The sequence below is a fragment of the Schistocerca piceifrons genome, chromosome 2, assembly GCF_021461385.2.
Source record: "Schistocerca piceifrons isolate TAMUIC-IGC-003096 chromosome 2, iqSchPice1.1, whole genome shotgun sequence".
NCBI classification, from domain to species: Eukaryota; Metazoa; Arthropoda; class Insecta; order Orthoptera; family Acrididae; genus Schistocerca; species Schistocerca piceifrons.
Genome location: NC_060139.1, coordinates 368937619 through 368956187, shown reverse-complemented (window position 1 = coordinate 368956187; position 18569 = coordinate 368937619).

The following is an 18569-nucleotide window of genomic DNA, read 5'->3' as shown; positions in this document are numbered from 1 at the left end:
ATTCAGCAAGGGACTGGATAACAGCATTGCTGGTTCTAAAGACAATTCCAAAAACTTTGTGAGTACAGAAGTGATGGTTATGGACTTGCTATATTATCCGCAAGACTCTTCAATGGTGATTGTGCACCTGCACAGTCACAACAGATGGCTGCTGGCTATCTCTACAAGGACTACAGTGGGTCTGCATCTTTGATGACTCACCAGTACCATTATCTCTACAAGGACTACAGTGGGTCTACATCTTTGATGATCCATCAATACCATTATTTCTACAAGGACTGCAGTGGGTCTGCACCTCTGGTGGCCCACCAATACCACAATCTCTACCAGGACTCCAGTGGGTCTGCTCTGTGATGACCTACCTACCAATATTCTTCAAAACTTCGAATGACTCTGCTGTGGGTTTGCTCCATTGTGGCCCATTACCTGTCAGCATGTCAAGAGTCAGCACTGTCTTTCCGTTGGAAGGACAACACTACTTCTTCAAGACTGTATGGAAATCCACTACTTCTGTGTGCAATTTCTTTTACTAATGAGACTTTGTGAAAAAAAAACCTGTAATTACTATTATGATGAATGATCAGGACTATCTTTATGGACTGTGAGAAAATTTTAGCTTTTGACCAACATTGTATCAATAAGTGTGTGCATTTGATATCTTTGTTATTGTAATTATGAAAAATTTTTTCAAATCATTATTGGCCACTGCCCAAAAATATTTTGTAAAATTTTTTATGGGGAGCATGGGGGCTATGTAAGTAGGCCGTTTATGTTTTCTTATTGGCAAAGTTACGTAGCGCTCAATATGAAAATCACTGGCTGTGCTGTGTGCAGTCTGTGGCTAGTTTGCATTGTTGTCTGCCATTGTAGTGTTAGGCAGCGGCAGCTGGATGTGAACAGCGCGTAGCGTTGCGCAGTTGGAGGTGAGCCGCCAGCAGTGGTGGATCTGGGGAGAGAGATGGCGGAGTTTTGAAATTTGTCATGAACTGCTATATTTATATATGATGATATCAAGGTAAATGCATTGTTTGTTCTCTATTAATATCTTTCATTTTCTAACTATCCCTATCAGTAGTTAGTGCCTTCCATAGTTTGAATCTTTTATTTAGCTGGCAGTAGTGGCGCTCGCTGTATTGCAGTAGCTTGAGTAGCGAAGATTTTTGTGAGGTAAGTGATTTGTGAAAGGTATAGTTTACTGTTAGTCAGGGCCATTCTTTTGTGGGGATTATTGAAAGTCAGACTGCGTTGCGCTAACAAAATATTGTGTGTCAGTTTAAGCACAGTCATGTATAATTGTTCTAAGGGGAAGTTTCACTACTCTCTGTTTTCACTATACAACTGAAACATTTCGAGGAGACAAGCAAGACGTTGCTCTCTGGCAGTGCTAAAGGTCGACCCGTCCACCGACTGGCCACGTGAGCGGGTTTCTGTAGCCCGTCATGCTATCGATCTTGCTCACTGAACTTTCTCACGATAAGAGCGTATCGCTGTCTTCTAACCTTCTACGAAGTCGAGGTCCGACTGTGTACGTTCCGTAAGCAACAGGAGCCAGTTCCGACTGCTGTGGCCCGCCCGTATCAAACTAGAACCGTCCGTGGTTGTTGACATCCCTGAAGAGGAATGTGCCTTCTTTCAAGTATCTCGGTTATCTTCACATATATTCTTGGGACAGGCTATATACATGGTGTTCATAAGACTCATGCGCGCCAGGCGCTGTTGAAGGACATAGCCGCAAAGACAAGAAATTCAAGGAAAGGGAGAAGTACTTCTCCGATTACTTGTGCCTACAGCACCGAGACAGGCTATCAGGAATCCAAGCTGCTGCAGTCAGATGACTTCCTTCAAACTACGATTCAGTCTCCTAAAGTGTTTATCGTTAAGGTGGGCTTTCAACTACCGTGAACAAGTAACACGACCCCAGAGAGGAACGTTCTGGAACGTGTCCCGACTGTGATATCCACAACTGTCTTAATCGGCAATTATCTGCTGGTACTTCGGGCGTGTCACATATTTTTACCTGTTAGAAGAAAAGCAAGAAAAAGATTTATAAATAAAATAACAATGAAAACAGTCAGGAAGAATAAATGAAAGTGAAACGAAAGACAACCAGAATATTGAGGGGCAGTGGGAAAGAAAATATCTGACTTCCGTGCTAGAAGAAATTGAGGAGGCAGGTCAAAGACACAACAGTAGACGGTTGTCCCAAATCATAGAGCAAGCAAAAGCTGAAGAAGGAAGAAGTCTCTAATCATTAATAATAAAGATGGGCAGATCATAGTTGACAAAGGAATGGTCCTATAAGGATGTACAGAATATTTTACTAGTCTGTTAAACACCGAAGATGTTTCAGCAAACAGAACAAGAAAAGAACCATGACTCGGCTGATGAGTTTGAAGAGGTTGTGTGTAAGGTAATAAATAGTGTGAAGGAGCAGAAGATACAAGGAGAAGATCAGATAACATCAGAGATGATCAAGGACTAACGAGGAGATCTCGTTACAGAGATGACCAAATTAATCAAAATGCTATGGAAGAAGGAAGAAACATCAATAGAATAGAAGCTGGCTGTTATTGTACGAATCCATAAGAAGAAAAGCAAAAGAGACTGTAACAAGCACAAAGCGATCTCACTGGTGAATACAAGCCAAAAGGTCTTACCCTTGATAATACTCGAAGAAGTTATGCCATACGCCAAGGAATATCAGGTTAGAAAAATCTACAATTGACCACATATTTATTGTGAGACATGTATGGAAAATGTATTGATAACTTAACAAATGTGTCTTCGCCAGATCCGTAGATTTTTCAAAGGCATATGGCAGCACCAATAGAGTGAGCCTACACAACATGCTTAGGGAGTTTGGAGTACCCGGGAATTAATCAACCTAATAAAAGCGTGGATAACGAAGACGAAAGCGAAAGTAAGATATCAAAGGAATTGGAGGTACGAACTGGGGTACAACAGTGTGATGCCGTATCACCGATATTATTTAATCTTGTCCTTGAAAACGTTGTACACGAGATGAAAAGAGTAGGAAAGGACATCAATCTGAATGGAAATGTGCAAATGCTTGCATATGCAAATGATACGACAATCGTATCTGAGTCTAGAGAAGAAATGATAAAAAGAGTGGAGAACATGAACAGCGGTGCAAGAAAGATAGGGTTTGAAAGTAAACCCAGAAAAGACAGGCGTGACGCAGCTAAGCGGAAGGATGAACAATAGTGTGCCTCAGGAGAGATGAAGCTGACGATTGTTCGAACTTCTAATACTTGGAATCATACTTCAACCGGAGGAGCTGTCCAGCTAGAAGTAACCCAACGATATGTTGATTCTTCCAGATAACATGACAGTCTAAAACCAATAATGAAAACAAAGGTAATACCAACGAAAGCTTAAGTGAATGAATATAATTGATATCAGTGAAAGTTAAAATGAAAGAATGTAAAACATTACTTGTGCAAGTGCTGTTATATGGCATAGAAACGCTAAGTACCACCAAGAGCGAAGGAGAAAACCTGACTGTGTTTGAGAGAGAGGTCATGAGAAAGATTCTTGGATCAGTAAAGGAAGAAACAGAATGGAGACTAAAAAATGAAGTAATGTGCGCTACAATGAACGAGGCAAAAATTGTACAAAAAGCAAACGTTAAGCGACTACAATGGACTGGACATGTTGCGAGTATGATAGGCGATCCTATTACAGAAGTAACGTTGATGGGAAGGTCAGAGCGAAAGCACCCTGAAGAAGACCGTAAACAACGTGGAGGGATGTACTACGTGGAGATTTGCAACTACTAGGATTCACAGAAAACTGGATGGAATCTGTGCAGGACGGGATCTACTGGAATCAGTTTGTCTGGTCTGCATATAAACTGCAAGGTTTCTGATCTCCCGCTAAGTTAAGTACGTAAGAAATGGTTTTTTTTAAAAAAAGAGCAAAGTCATGCGTCGTGCCTAGGTAGGACAGTCGATAACATCACTCCCGAGGAAAGGCAACGCTCTGGATTCAATTATTGGTCCAGAACACGGTTTGTATATCTGAAGTTTTTCGGAACAACGCATACCGCGCTACAAAGTGAAGGATTCATTCTGTCTGTTGTTATTGTTAGTGTTACCCACTGCAAACGTCAAATGATTTTTGATTGCAAGCTTTCCTCTCCCTTACGGAAAACTTCTAGCAAGTTCATCATCGCGATTAAGTCATGTCTTGTATATCCTAATGATTTCCCTGCGTTATACCTGCAAAATTACGCGACATTGCAGTCTGCCGACGCTGTTCATGTTGACTACAGATGCTGCATTTTTGTCGCTATGAAAGCCGGCTGCGTGTCACATCGACCACTGATATTCCATATGTTTGCATAAGTGCTCGAAGAATTACGTTCACTCCCTCGTACAGACTGATCGATAACATTCAGGCTGCCACTGACGGACTACTACTGCAAAGTGCTGTTGGCAGAAGTCTTTTTGAAGGTGATATATAGCGTGTTTGAGAATTCATGTTACACTCTTCTAGAGGTTGTAGAGGGGACCTATGAGATCAAGGTTTACAGTGGAACCCGTACTCTGAAACGTAATCCGACTACGCTACAGAGCGTCAAAGTTATAGGCGGCGGTGCCTGTAAATGTATATACAGGATGATTCCGTGATGGTGTTACAAATTTTCAAGGGTGATGGAGAAGGATAAATGTGTCAGTCTGAGGTAAAGGTCCCTGCACCAGAAACGAACGAGTCAAAAAATAAGCGAAAACCTTTCTGATACCTTTAACCGTGGAATACATGTACCAGTACTGTTGTTGCTAAGACTACAGGGCAGCCAACTTTCAGAGCTGGTAGTATGTATCAAAACAAGAAAAAATGTCTGCTAAAGATGGGCTCTAAAATGCATACCTTAAGAGCTATAAGCAGTTGTTCAATAGAGATGAGTTTCACATTAGGCAAGATGAACAAGTGCTCATAGCCCCTCAGCTATGCATTTTAGAGCCAATGTTTACTGGACATTTCTTCCTTGTTTCGGTCCATACTACCACCTCTGAAAGTTTCCTGCACCACAATCTCGAGAGGCATGTAACACGAGTTTTAAAACACCTTGCATAGGCCAGGAGCCCTTTGATATGTGTGTAAGTTATCCATTATTCACTTTTATGTCTGTGTGCTTCAACGGAGTGTCAACATTCACCCCAAAAATATTCTTTTTTTAGTTAATATATGGTATTATCATCTACATTTAAGGTGAGAGAATTATGTATTTTCTTTTTTATATGTGAAATTCTTGGGGTTGTGTTCTTTAAGTTTAGCATTAATTCAATGCTCTCTGACCAGTTGTAAATATTCCTGAGCTTTCAGGGGTTATGGTTTTTGTGTTATTTTGATGTCAGCTGCATTTTTCTCTGTCCTAACATTGCCTGGCAAGTCACTGATGTTAATTAAGAACTATAATGGTCCAAGACATTAAGTAAATGCCATATTAATGTATCGTGGACGTGACAAATAGTTTTCTAAAAACTTAGCGTCGTTTCAGATCTGCAATGTCTTCTCTTTCTCTGGTCTTATCAATAATTCATTAGCTATTATTTTTATTCCTACTAATTCTAGCTTATCCAGTGAATGTTATGGCCAAGATCAAAGGCCTTAGCTACATCTAAAAATATGCCTGTTGCGTGTTATCACTGTCTAGTGCATGAAGTACTGGTTTTGTTAACTCCGCTGTGGTTTGAAACTTCCTGGTAGATTGAAATTGTGTGGCGCATCGGCTATCCAAGCATATCTCACAGCTTTACTTCCGCCAGCACCTCATCTATCTTCCGAACTTCATACAAATTCTACTGTGTATCTTGCGCAACTAGGATTCATGTAAGATATTTTTCACCTCCTAGGAGGTTTCAGATCAGCACATTCTCCACTGGAGAGTGAACATTCATTCTGTCCTCTTCTGTTGATTCTGTACTTCCATTACTTTGGGAACCAAGATCTGCTCCACTAAGGCGTCTGTATTTGTGTACGTAATTTGTTAATCAGCTTTTCACAATTCATTTTGTAATTTTTTTAGATGAGCTACGTCCTGGACTTAGCGTTCTTGTTTTTGATGGTTCAGTGGTTCCATCTGCTTCCGTGAGAAACGCAACACGACATATGCCTAATACTGCCCCACCGCCAACCTCCAGACGCACTCTTCGCTTCTGGATGCATTACAGTCATTTGCTCCTTCCTACCGTTAGTGGGGCGGGGGAGGGGGAGGGGGTGGAGATCAGAGAGAGAGAACTTTTTCCTGTCAGTGTTACTCATATAAAATACAGTCATATCTATCTTTTGGTATTGAGATGATGGTCAACTGTAGTGAAAATGATACCTGTCATGCGTCCTTTGGTATTTTTGTGTGTTTTGGAACGTATTTCTTCTTTAAATTATTCAGACATTGCCGTCGTCGAATGAAGTTTCATTTACAAGATAATTTTTCGTCTTCTTAAACCGACGTATTTACTTTATACTCCTTAGCACTTCGTTGGCACCGATGCTACTGATCTATGGTGGCCACGACCATCCGTTACTAGAGTGTGCATTATCTCATTACACTGTTCTCTCTGCGTCAGACTTTTCATTGCTACAATCGGCAAAATGAGTGATTACACTAGAATCCAAAAGTTGAGGATTCTCAAAAACGTGCAACTGGTATACTGGAAAAAGATGTCGGAAAGATTGCAGAGTAAGGTAAAACGTAATTAGAACTTTTGGATTATGAATGTGTGCAAAATATTTTATTAGAGAAGTTATCAAGTGGATGATACATTAAAGAAAAGTGGAACACTACAAGGAAAATCAGGTTGTAAAATGAGCAACAATGAAGAGATCTGCCAAAATACATTTAAAACGTCGAAAGTATTTACAAAGCTAAAACTTCTATCGAATGAAAGACGCCAGGTGAACAAAATTAATAATCCGCATTCCAGCAAAAAATTTGAAGAATGTCCGCCTCCATAGCTGAGTGGTCAGTCGGCTCCGGCCAGAGTGGCCTAGCGGTTCTAGGCGCTACAATCTGGAACCGCGTGACCGCTGCGGTCGCAGGTTCGAATCCTGCCTCGGGCATGGATGTGTGTGTGATGTCGTTAGGTTAGTTAGGTTTAAGTAGTTCTAAGTTTTAGGGGACTGATGACCTCAGAAGTTAAGTCCCATAGTGCTCAGAGCCATTTGAACTTTTTTTTTTCATTTTGTTCGTTGTCGTTCGTTGTATCTGATCGGGGCGGACGTCGTAAGACACCCTTTTTTTGAAGTTCGTTGGTGACCTATTAACTTAGTTTTTTTTTTTTATTACGGAGGGCGGCTAATCCTCTGACCGGGCACGCTGAGCTACCGTGCCGGCTAACTACTTGGTCAGTCGCCTAATAGCCGTGACACGAAGCGGTCGTGTTCGGCGCTTCGAGCAGCGCTCCGCTGGCGTGTTGTTGTTTACACCGTAGCGAGCAGTGCTACGTCGCTATATTCATTCACATTCTAACCTGCAATGGCGTTATCTTTCCGCCGTGCAACAATCAAGATCACCTTTCAAGCACAACGTAAACGACCTCGACAGCATGAAGTAGAACAGTTCATCCGTGACGAACTTCAACTCGCACCTCACGATGTTATAGAAATACACTTCTCCATCACGAGGAACGTCGTGTACATCAAACTGCGGACTGCAGAACTTTGCGCTGATGTTGTGCGACGTTCCACTGAAATTTAAACACCCTGATGGCCACGTAGGAACTGTTTCGGTTGATCGTGCAGGGTTCAGCCTCGGCAGCTTGCGTGCTTTGGAGCTTCCTTTTGAAGTACCGAAAGACGGGATCTTATCTGCTTTTAGACCTTACGGAAATGTTATCAGTCTCATAGCAGAAAAGTGGCAGACCTTCGAAACCTACCACGTTTTAAATCGTGTGCGTCAGATCAAATTTGAACCGACAAAACACTTGCCAACTTATTTGATGATTGGCGGCGTGAGGGTGATCGTCATGTACGACGGTCAGCCGCGAGCTTCTGCGGGCCGTGTCCACGAGGACCACGTCCGGTCGGATTGACTCCGCAGACGCATAATTCAGACGTCGATAGGAGATGTCGCACCACCCGTACCACCCTGACAACCACAGTGCTCCCTGTCAATTACGCCTCTGATGCGAAGATGTCGGATGCACTGGGCCACATTCCTTCCAATCTGCCATCTATCTTCCGAACTTCATACAAATTCTACTGTGTATCTTGCGCAACTAGGATTCATGCAAGATATTTTTCACCTCCTAGGAGGTTTCAGATCAGCACATTCTCCACTGGAGAGTGAACATTCATTCTGTCCTCTTCTGTTGATTCTGTACTTCCATTACTTTGGGAACCAAGATCTGCTCCACTAAGGCGTCTGTATTTGTGTACGTAATTTGTTAATCAGCTTTTCACAATTCATTTTGTAATTTTTTTAGATGAGCTACGTCCTGGACTTAACGTTCTTGTTTTTGATGGTTCAGTGGTTCCATCTGCTTCCGTGAGAAACGCAACACGACATATGCCTAATACTGCCCCACCGCCAACCTCCAGACGCACTCTTCGCTTCTGGATGTATTACAGTCATTTGCTCCTTCCTACCGTTAGTGGGGCGGGGGAGGGGGAGGGGGTGGAGATCAGAGAGAGAGAACTTTTTCCTGTCAGTGTTACTCATATAAAATACAGTCATATCTATCTTTTGGTATTGAGATGATGGTCAACTGTAGTGAAAATGATACCTGTCATGCGTCCTTTGGTATTTTTGTGTGTTTTGGAACGTATTTCTTCTTTAAATTATTCAGACATTGCCGTCGTCGAATGAAGTTTCATTTACAAGATAATTTTTCGTCTTCTTAAACCGACGTATTTACTTTATACTCCTTAGCACTTCGTTGGCACCGATGCTACTGATCTATGGTGGCCACGACCATCCGTTACTAGAGTGTGCATTATCTCATTACACTGTTCTCTCTGCGTCAGACTTTTCATTGCTACAATCGGCAAAATGAGTGATTACACTAGAATCCAAAAGTTGAGGATTCTCAAAAACGTGCAACTGGTATACTGGAAAAAGATGTCGGAAAGATTGCAGAGTAAGGTAAAACGTAATTAGAACTTTTGGATTATGAATGTGTGCAAAATATTTTATTAGAGAAGTTATCAAGTGGATGATACATTAAAGAAAAGTGGAACACTACAAGGAAAATCAGGCTGTAAAATGAGCAACAATGAAGAGATCTGCCAAAATACATTTAAAACATCGAAAGTATTTACAAAGCTAAAACTTCTATCGAATGAAAGACGCCAGGTGAACAAAATTAATAATCCGCATTCCAGCAAAAAATTTGAAGAATGTCCGCCTCCATAGCTGAGTGGTCAGTCGGCTCCGGCCAGAGTGGCCTAGCGGTTCTAGGCGCTACAATCTGGAACCGCGTGACCGCTGCGGTCGCAGGTTCGAATCCTGCCTCGGGCATGGATGTGTGTGTGATGTCGTTAGGTTAGTTAGGTTTAAGTAGTTCTAAGTTTTAGGGGACTGATGACCTCAGAAGTTAAGTCCCATAGTGCTCAGAGCCATTTGAACTTTTTTTTTCATTTTGTTCGTTGTCGTTCGTTGTATCTGATCGGGGCGGACGTCGTAAGACACCCTTTTTTTGAAGTTCGTTGGTGACCTATTAACTTAGTTTTTTTTTTTTTATTACAGAGGGCGGCTAACCCTCTGACCGGGCACGCTGAGCTACCGTGCCGGCTAACTATTTGGTCAGTCGCCTAATAGCCGTGACACGAAGCGGTCGTGTTCGGCGCTTCGAGCAGCGCTCCGCTGGCGTGTTGTTGTTTACACCGTAGCGAGCAGTGCTACGTCGCTATATTCATTCACGTTCTAACCTGCAATGGCGTTATCTTTCCGCCGTGCAACAATCAAGATCACCTTTCAAGCACAACGTAAACGACCTCGACAGCATGAAGTAGAACAGTTCATCCGTGACGAACTTCAACTCGCACCTCACGATGTTATAGAAATACACTTCTCCATCACGAGGAACGTCGTGTACATCAAACTGCGGACTGCAGAACTTTGCGCTGATGTTGTGCGACGTTCCACTGAAATTTAAACACCCTGATGGCCACGTAGGAACTGTTTCGGTTGATCGTGCAGGGTTCAGCCTCGGCAGCTTGCGTGCTTTGGAGCTTCCTTTTGAAGTACCGAAAGACGGGATCTTATCTGCTTTTAGACCTTACGGAAATGTTATCAGTCTCATAGCAGAAAAGTGGCAGACCTTCGAAACCTACCACGTTTTAAATCGTGTGCGTCAGATCAAATTTGAACTGACAAAACACTTGCCAACTTATTTGATGATTGGCGGCGTGAGGGTGATCGTCATGTACGACGGTCAGCCGCGAGCTTGTGCGGGCCGTGTCCACGAGGACCACGTCCGGTCGGATTGACTCCGCAGACGCATAATTCAGACGTCGATAGGAGATGTCGCACCACCCGTACCACCCTGACAACCACAGTGCTCCCTGTCAATTACGCCTCTGATGCGAAGATGTCGGATGCACTGCGCCACGTTCCTTCCAACCTGCCACCGCTGGACACTGACGGCGTGGCGAGTCATCAGATTCCGTCTTCATCATCTCGGGCGGAAACGCCGCCCTCAGACGCCGGCCAGCACCCGAGAAGCGATGTTACAGTAGCGATAGACATCGACACGGAAATAGCACCAGCCCCTGCTTCCCTTTCGGTTGGAGTGGCGTCAGATGATGGCCGATTCCACTGCGATAGCGAACAACACGTCCGAAAACACAAGTCACCGAGCAAGCGCAAGAAACGTAGTCGTACGCCATCGTACGATTTTCTCCTTAGGATGGCCGCACGGGACTACGAACCGGCGTCGGACGACGCATCGACCTCGGAAGGCCTGCTCTGAAGCGTCCCCCTTAGCCTCCTAACTCAGCAGTTTGTCCTCCGCAGCCTGTGACGCATTCCCCTCAGCCTCCTGCGACGACTGTTAATAAGCCATCTCTGAAAGGCGCCGACCTGCAGCGGCGAACGTATGATTCTCCACCTGGACAACAGACTGATTGTGCTTCTGTTTCTTGGGCGGACGAAGTAGAGGAGGAATACCGTGGGCGTTCCACTGGTTGTGCCCCCGCTACCTCATCACAGCGAATGCCGCAGCTTCGACCGTCTTGTGCTGTCTGCTTCGGCCGGATGCCACTGGTGAACACCATATCTCGACAGCAGGAGTAGCGGAACAGTCGTATCTCCTAGCTGCGATTAATGTGAACACTATCCGTGCACCGCATAAACAGGCGATGCTGCGCAATACACATCACGTGGCCGACAAAGACGCGGCCCTCTTACAAGAAGTGCTTGCTGGTGTTCTTGACCCATTTTGGTATATCCCTTACGTCTCTCACGCGTCGGATTCCGGTAGCGGTGGGGCGATCGTAATCCGTGGGTTACCTGTCGACGACGTCCAGTATTCCGGATGTGAGGGGCATGCCTGTCACACTCTCCAGCTTCTAGGCGAAGGGAACGCTCTCCTTTCTTTGTGGAGGCTATAAAGGCACATTTGCATGCCGAGCGTGAGTTTCCTCGGAAACGCGAAATATTAATTAAATAAATAATCAGTGACAAATAAATAAAGCCTATGGCACACAACTGCAGCGCTGTGTCGCTGATAAAACAAAAGCACAATTACGTTACTCTTATGTTTGATTAAGAAAGGAGAGCCCTGGTTGAAGTGGTGCGAGAAGCACGTATTTTATTTTATTGTCTGGCACACCGCCATATTTCATGTTATAGAAGAATACTGCGAGTTGCAACCACACTAGGCACTCGATTCTGTAAAGAATTTATATTTATAAAAGTAAGTAGGATTATGAACTGTAGGCTTATTCATTGAATATATCTGATTTAACTAACTGTGTAACTTTTTTATGTTTAGTAGACAATCACCTCTGTACGACGTATTGGCATGGCTGGCAAATTATTGTAATATTGAGATTTAGATTAAGAGTCCGCACCTACCGCAGCAGTCTTTGGAAACGATTTAATTACGAAGTCCGATTATTCAGTTTTATTTCACGGTCAACTACGAGTAACATTGCCTTTACGAAAAAGCCATTGTCAAGCGTCTGATAACGAATAATTAAACGTCCACGTTCCAGATAAGCAAATACAATTGCAATCACAATCACCATCATACAGATAGAATAATTAACATATTTAAAATAACATCATTTTTTTATTTATTTTATTTATTTTATATTGGCGACTGCGTGTCGGGCTTGTTATTTTGTCATTTGTTACATTGTTCTCTTTGTTTCATGTAAAAAATCAACTTTCTGGACCTGGACGTCAATGTATGAGAGATAACAAAATCTGAAGATATTTTCCAATTCTGAAATTTTGCGGGAAGACGCAATGAAACTTCCAGCAAAATAAGGTAAGACGCAGCATCTTTGCATTGGTAGGCTTGACCAGACGTATAATTCAGTGTATTAGCTTTTCAGTAAATTCTGTAGTGTTTCTTTTCTGCATAACAGTTTCAGTGATAAATTTCATTCTCAGTACTTTTCCCTAAACAATAACGTATGCAACAATACCAATACACGAGTGTACAATATGGCCGACTTCTGTACGATATCATGTAACATGGCCAGCAGCCATTACCAATAATCTCAAATTCAGTTTATATTTTTAAATTAACAGACAGCCATTGTTGCTACGAGCGATTCATGCTCAACTACATTTTATTTTAAAATCAGTGTCAAAAATTTTCTTGAAACATATATCACGTGTGGCATGGTAATAACTAGAAAACAATACGCAAAAATGGAACAGCAAGGACGTACTATTCAGACGCAATCCCACTCGGACGTGAGACAAGTGTTAGAAAATGACTTTACGACAGCAACCGGTAGTGACGATTCATCAAACATTGACGCAAGTGTTGACGAAAATTTTGACGATAGGCCGTCCACTACAAAAATTTCAAAATCTCAATCAGAGCCCATGTTAATGCATGACGTCACGTCTAATGACGCGGCGGGGGCAGAGACCTTGCAAACGGTAAACATTGCCGACATGTTACAAATGCTAATGAAACAAAACGCCGAAAACATGGCAACCTTAAAGGCACAATTAGAGACACAAAATGAACAGTTAAAAACACAAAATGACGAAATCAAATCTGATCTCATAGCAATCAAGATAGGTAATGACACTTTATGTAAGCGTGTGGAACTTATAGACGCCACACTGACCAAACAGATGACCGAACTCAGTACTAAATTTTCCCAGCTCAATACGAGACAAGAAAAGACTACAACTGACGTAGCACTTTTACAGACACAAGTAAAAAACCTTAATGTCACGTGTGAAGTTCTTACTGAACAAATTCAAACATATCCTTCAGTACATGACAATCTTGAAAAACGAATTACTGACGTACAGAATAAATTTGACAATGTTGAACAACACCTGACTGACATCTTACAATCAGATGCCACAGCTCATTTTCAAAATATTAATAAAGAATTTCATGATTGGGTTGAGAACAAAGACAAACATTTTGATAGATGCTTACGTGAAAATTTACCAACAATTGTGCACGACTCCGTAGCGCAATACATTACTAATAACAAACAGCTGATCAGTGACGCAGTACAATCCGTCACTGCACCCATGAGACAATTCACCGATCAACTACAGTCTGAATGTAACGAAAATATCAGTCAAAATGTACAGTTCAGAAACCAATATACATTCGAGTATGATACACACATTCCGCACACGACAAATACACAAGAACAAAACACACCACGACTACAACACATACCACGATGTGAAAACACAAACACAAGCTATTATCATGGTAAACCACAGCAACATTATCGTAATTACTCGCCAGCTGAACATACCAGTAATTACAGTGGAATAAATCCATATCACAATGCGAAGGAAGATGAAAGTTTAATGAAACACAGGCAATTTCAGATTTTTATCCCAGAAAAACGAACCATTCATCCGGTGATTTTTCTTAAATCTTTTAGTAACGCATTTCCACGCACTTGGAGTGACCGGAAAAAGATTTCATATATTGTCGGTTACATCCAAGGCGATGCAGCTGTCTGGGCATACAGTCAAGCTGACGTATGTACCACGTACAGTGAGTTTGAGCGTGCTTTTCTGAACAAATTCTGGTCGCAATCCGTCCAGGAGCGACTCAGAAGACAAATTTTAGAACCTGAAACTTTTAACAGTAAAAATGGTAACTTACGCAGATATTTTGAAAAATACTTGAACATGGGACATTTTTTAGACGAACCAGTCGCAACGCGTGATATACTCCGAGCGTTGAAGGCCAAATTGCCTTTCAACATTAAGGAAAAACTTCTACATATCCCGGATGACGATTCAGATTATTTTTTAACAGCTTTAGATTCGGTTGACATGTTACTTGAAGATCAGCGCTTCGCGCGGCAAAACAGCAGCCACAATGTTTACACTAGTGGTATGCAAAACATGCAGGCTTGCCAACTCAATTCTGGCGCGCCCACAGTTGGATACCCGGTACAACAAAAACAGCAAACTCACATGCCGTCTCAGTACGGAAATCAAAATCAACACGCGTATTCCAATACAAACAATAGTTACAACAGTAATAACATTTCATGCGGCAATCCATACAAAAGGCACCGCGGTAATAACTACAACGGTAACAACGGATACAAAGGTAATAACAAAAACACAAACAGAAATAGAAATAATAATAACTACGAGCCAAGACAGCATCAAGGTTGGACTCGTAACGATCAGTACTTTTATTCAAACTCTGCTTTACCACAGCAGCCACCAGGACAAAATTGGAGCATACCTTACGACCGACAGGTAAGTTATAATGGGCAACAGCAACAACAACCGCAAAAGTTTGGAGATCATAATAGGCAATATCCGAATGTGAATATAATAGAAACGACACCTGATGCACAACCTCAATCTGTGTCAGTACCTAGTACAAATGATAATCCAACAAACTAGAAACAGTCACTACTTTGCCCCAGGTCGTGGCTGAAGAATTCTTGGGGGGCGACTTCAATGTTAATCAGCTATTTGACACCACACTTGAACAACAGAATAATGATATGCCGAGTAATTCTAAACAAAAACTACCTGTTTTATTTATAAGATACAACCACAATAACAATATATCAGATGAACTTTTACAAGACAGTACACAATGTCGTTTAAACACAAATGAAATTGTTTTAGCATCTACTACTGGTGTAGTAGGTGGGATTCCAACTACTATTATCCTAGATACAGGTGCAGCTGTGAGCGTTTTGTCTTTTAATTTCTATAAAAAGATGTGTGAATTGGAACCTGTGCCTGAGTTTCCTGCCCAAAACTGTAAAATAACTACTGCACTAGGTAATAAGTCATGTAGGGTTACGAAGCAAGTTTTTGTAAACGTTAAAATAGGTAATGGAACCGTACAATGGCCATTCCTGGTTGTACAAAACCTTGTGACAAATTGCATTTTAGGAATAGATATTATGAGCGAGAAGGACTGCATTATAGACTTCTCCAAAGGTAAATGTATTTTAAATGATAAAGGCAGTGTAATTATTATTGATTTGGACAGGAGAACTCTAAAGCATGACAAACACTGTACAGGGTACAAGGTTCAGTTAGTACTTGACAAAGACATTCAAGACATGCAAACACACTCATCTGACACAGAGCTAATGGACTTGAAAACATTGCTTGATCATAAGATAAGTGAAGCTACAGCTCTCAGTGTACATGAACGTATAAAACTACAGGAAGTGTTATCCAAATATTTACAAGTTTTTACCAAACGATTAGGTGTTATCAACACGTATGTGTACAAGATTGAAGTTAAGCCTCACAAGATCTTCTACCATAAGACATATAACGTACCGTTATCTCAACGACCTGCTGTGTGGCAAGAATTAAAACAAATGTTAGACTGGAAGGTCATTGAACCATCCACCTCACCTTATTGTAGTCCTCTACTTGTTGTCAAAAAATCAAATGGAAGCATTAGGTTAGTGTTAGACGCACGAGCTATTAATGAAATAATTTTACCGGTTCACACAAAACCTGAAAATTTAGAAGAGCAATTACAGAAATTTCTAGACGCAAAATATTTTTCCACAATAGATCTCGCTAATTCGTTTTGGCAGGTGGGTATCACTCCTGATTCTCGGAAATATATTGCATTTATGTTCGGGGGGCGAACCTATCAGTTTTGTGTTCTACCCTTCGGACTGAATGTCAGCTCTGGGGTATTCATTACAGCCCTGGATACCGTGCTTGGTGACGATTTAGTTGAGACAGTCACACACTATGTAGATGATATATTGATAGCTACACAATCTTGGAATGAACACGTTGACACACTTCAAAGAATTTTAGAAAAATTTGCACAAGCTGGAGTCACAGCCAACCTAAGAAAATCAAAATTTGGTTGCAGTGAGATAAAGTATTTAGGACATATCATTAATTCACAGGGCATACGTCCGGATCCCAGTAAATTAGATGCTATCAGAAACTTTCCTAGCCCTCGAACTAAAAAGCAGTTAAAATCATTCCTTGGGCTATGTTCATTTTTCAGACGTTTTTTGCCACAACCACTTTTGAACAGTAAACATCTGCTAAATCTACTCAGAAAGAATCAAGTTTGGATCTGGTCGGAACAGTGCCAGAATGACTTTAATACAATTAAACATGCTTTAGTGAATGCTAACATATTGAGCCATCCAGATTTCAATTTAGATTTTTGTATGACTTGTGACGCTTCACGTACTGGCTTGGGCTGTTGCTTATTTCAAGTTGTAAAGAATAAAGAGGAGGAACAGATAAGAATTATTGGGTTTGCGAGTCGCACTCTAACTGAATGTGAGCGTACATACTCCACTACTGAGTTAGAAACACTTTCCATAGTATGGGCATTCAAGAAATTCAATTATTATTTATTTGGAAAACATACAGTAATTTACACCGATCACCAGGCCCTGACATTTTTGTTAACTTGTAAACTTGTACATCCTAGACTATCACGATGGGCAGTTACACTTCAGAACTACTCTTTTGAAATTAAGTACATAAGAGGTAAGGACAACACCATTGCAGACACTTTGTCTAGACTTCCACAAGGTATGAATGATACCAACAGTGACTTAGAAAATATAAATGACTACAGGATTCTCTTAATGCAAGACAAGCAGTATCACCAATATTATATTGATATGTGCAGAAACATGGCTGAATTACAAAAATCTGAACCTCACTGGTATAAGATAATAACATTACTGGTAGAAAAACACAATCATCCTTTGACTAAGTATTACAAGTTACACAATGATGTGTTATTTTACCGCCGACATCCAAATGCTACTAACTGGTGTGTATGCATTCCCAAAGAGTCTGAACGTAATCTAATTTGGCACACACACTTAGTTTGGGGTCATTATGGGACGAAAAAGTGTTTGGCAAAGCTCAGTACATACTGTTATTTTAGCAATATGAGAAGAAAAATTTACAGGGTACTGAAAACATGTGTCATATGTCAAAAATCAAAACCTCAGAATTTATCTACAAAAACAGATTTACATTCTATTTTACCCAATAAACCCCTGGAAATTCTGTGTACTGACATCAGTGGACCGCATCCAGAAAGCTCTGGAGGCGTCAAATATATCTTAGCTTTTTACGATATATTTTCTAAACATGTCAAACTTTATGCTTTAAAATCCGCCACTGCAAGTGCTATAATACGAAGATTCTCAAGTGAGTACCTGACGCACGTGGGAAAACCTAAAGCAATTCTGTCAGATAATGCAGCATACTACTCTGGGTACAAATGGAGAAATTTCTTGAAGGACAATAACATCAAAAGTATATTTATTTCGAGGTTTAGTCCACAATGTAACGCGACTGAGAGACTTTTCCGAGAATTAAACCGTTTCATGAGGACCTGTATTTCATCAAAACATACTAATTGGGTGTCCTACCTAAGTCTTTTCGAAGACGTACACAATAACTTAAATATTTACGATACGAATTACACACCTAACGAGATCATGTTCAGTTGCAAACAGAACGATCAGTGGATAGAACCATTACCTAAGTTGTCAGACAAGGAAATCACACCTGAACAGAAAATAAAAGAAGTATTGACTACATTGACACATCACGCACAAATACGAAACAAACATCACAGAAACATAATAAAAAGAAAACAAAAATTCGAGGTAGGAATGCTTGTACTACTTCGTACTCATCATAAATCTGTAGCACTCAAACGACGCAACGCTAAGTGGCGTCTGCTATATGAAGGACCTTATATAATTGTTAACATACCGCATCCTGGTGCGTATCTGTTACAACATCGTAGAACTAACAAAATTATTGGGCTATACGCACACCGAGATCTTAGAGCATTTCATGCTGAATAATGTCAAAGTCATACCCATCAAAATATTGCTAAGCAACTCGAAAAACTCTGTTGTTACAACACAGATAA